Here is a 3236-nt window from a genome sequence, read left to right as displayed (position 1 = left end):
TATTTCTTTGACTGTTTTCTGTGACACTGATACTAATCACTGATGCTAATGTCTTTTGTCCAAAGGTTGTTGTCCTTTCTGGCAGTATATGCCCAGCAAGCCAGCAAAATATGGGATCAAGTCATGGGTGGCTTGCGATGCCAAATCAAGCTATGCTTGGAAAATGCAAGTCTATAGTGGGAAGCCGACCAGTTGATGCCCAGAGAAGAACCAGGGGATGCGAGTTGTGCTTGATGTGACAGAGGGACTGAGGGGTCACAATGTGACACGTGACAATTTCTTCACCTCTTATGAACTCGGAAAGCAGCTCCTAAAGAGGAAGATCACCATGGTTGGTACAGTTCGAAAGAACAAGCCTGAGCTCCCACCTGCACTGCTTGTGTCAAATGAGAGAGAGGTCTTCTCCTCAAAGTTTGCCTTCACGTCCACCACCACTCTGGTTTCCTACCTCCCAATGAAAAACAAGTATGTAGTTCTTCTGAGCACACTGCACACAGACGGTGACATTAGCGATCGTGAGGACAGGAAGCCAAGCATCATCCTAGACTACAACTGCAACAAAGGAGGTGTGGACAACCTAGATTAGATGATTGGAACATATAGCTGCAGAAGAATGGCTGCCCGCTGGCCCCTGGTCATCTTCCACAACAACATTGATGTTTCCTCCTACAATGCCTTTATGATTTGGAGAGAGATCCACCCGACCTGGATGTCTCGTAAGCAGAACAAGAGGAGGGTGTTCCTGGAGCAGCTAGGAAAAGCACTTGTAACTCCACTCATTAGTTATGTTTACATGCGCAGAATTCTTTGACCGGATTGAAATGTGTTCTGTTTGAATAATTCAAATGTATTGTTTACATGGGCACAATCTGTCCATGACAAGCGTTTACATGCAGCGGGCTTTGTTCTGAACAGCAGTACTGACATGCGCAGAGTGGTAAACTCTCCTTAAAAAAAAACACCGAAGAAGAAGTTCTACTTCCGGGGTGAACGTAAACAAACCTGAGCACCCAAAATGGACCCGTTACAGGTTTTAATGATGGTGGAGACGTTACTGCACTCCCTGACTGAGCTAAAGGTAATACAGATCATTTTGAGCTCTTTCAAAGTTTCTAATAGAAATGTTGTGTCGCTCACTGACCAGTTTTGCTCCCCTGACATGCTAATATTATTAGCATTAGCCAGGCGGAAATGGCAAAGTCACACATGCGCAGTCAGGTCAGTTTTTCACGATCAGATAAAAACGAACAGATCAAGCGTTTACATGCGCACCAATCGGGTTACGGATCGGCGTAAACCACCCGTTTCGTTCTGATCACAAATTATATCGGATTGCGCCGAATACACAAAAAATAACCCGAACGGAGTGTTTCCATGACACACTTTTATTCCGACCGGCCATTTGATCCGGTTATTTATGTCCATGTAAACATACCTATTTGAAAGAAGGAAGCATGTCCCCCGCACAGAAGCCTCAGCAGCAGTTGTGAAAGCTATTCAGAGTGCAGGAGCTCCTGATCATCCTGAGGATCCAGCTACCACAGCCACTTCCCCAGCTAGGGCAAGTAAGAGGAAGAGATTTCAGTTCTGCCCTCAAAAGAAGGACTGTAAAACACATACTGTGGGCTGCAGGTGTAAGAAATATATCTGCAAAGGCTGTGCACTTGCATACTGCCCTACATGTGCTAATTAGTTGAATGGGCTGTTATTTTTCATATTTTTGTATTGTACATTTTCTTAAATTGTTCACTGGAGAGAAAAAAAGAAACTGAGACATTGGGATGAATAAAAACGCATTCAAAACTCCTTTTTGCACTTTTTTTTTTTTCTTTTCTTAAGCTATAGAAATCCAAGTGAAGAGGAAAAACTCAGGTATTCACACATTTTGTGGTGAATGACAATATGCAAGATGAAATTTGGTGTTTAAAATTCAATTAAGCTGGGGGTTTAGTGAAGACGGGTCATTTTGACCCGGAGGACACAGGGTGTATACAGGATGTATACAGATGTCCAGCCCCTGAGCTGCTGCAGTAATTGTTGCCCCCTGAGCAGTTTAGTTGAATTGCCCTGTATTAGGGCTGTAATGTTTGTCAACGTTTGACACATTTTATGGTTCAGGAAAAAGATAAACTAGTAAACATGTTGGTCTTTATTACCATGATGAGCAAACAATTATTTACCATTTAACTTTTATTATGACAAGAACAACCTGCTAATTATTGAAGCACATACCAGGTGGAGCTCATGTGGTGGTGGTAACAACACAAGGTGAAGATCTCGACTCCTTTAAATCTTTACTCAAGCGTTGTATAAATTTAAAGAAGCATATTGCATATCGGATCAGTACTTTTTTTTAATAAGAATATAGTTTAAGGCCCAAACTTGTTTCAAACGGCTGCAACAAACACTTTATTTTGAGGGTCTCCATTGTTTTAACTAATGAATGCATTTTATTCACTTCTTAAATCAGAAAAAGGAACGATGTACTTTCAACTTAATTGTGTTCAGCTACAAGTAAAACAGTGAAACCTGCTCATTATACCTGACGAGGGTAAGTGTTTTCTAAATGTATTGTAAAGCTTTATATCCATCAGAGTCAGATATTCTTTATTGTCATTCGCATCTCATGTGGTACATGTGGTGGAGTGAAATTATGTACACAGGGTCCCAGTTACATCCAACAATAAAATGTAAAAGAAAAACAATGATAACATCCAATATATGAACAAAAAAAACATAAACTAAAAATACACTAAGCACTAATAGCATAAAAACATTACGTTGAACAACAGCACAAACATGAACATGAGTCTGTGTGAGCAGATGAGCACGCATGAACACATCAACATTGAAACAGATCAGCAGCAATACTGAAACAGATCAGCAGCGACATTGAAACAGAGCAGCAACTTGATGTGATTTTTTTCTCAGTGATTATTCTAGTTAGAGATTCATGAGTCTAACAGCCTCAGGGTAGAAGCTGTTCCTCAGTCTAGTGGTTCTACACTTAATGCTATAAACACTATAGTAACTTCCTCTACTGAATTTAAACAACGTTCAACTAATTTAACAAGTTAAAAATTGACAAAAGTGCAAATAAACACTTTATTATTGCTGCTAACACCAACTTTTATAAGCAAGGCAGCCATGTTGAACTTTCAGGTCAAAGCTGTTCACATTTTATGGAGGTGCTTGCAATTTATTTTTCTAACCATTATTTTTCCAATCGGACATCT

Source organism: Nematolebias whitei, chromosome 18 (assembly GCF_014905685.2).
Source record: "Nematolebias whitei isolate Nwh7 chromosome 18, NemWhi1, whole genome shotgun sequence".
Lineage (NCBI taxonomy): Eukaryota > Metazoa > Chordata > Actinopteri > Cyprinodontiformes > Rivulidae > Nematolebias > Nematolebias whitei.
Note: the sequence above shows the minus strand (reverse complement) of the source record.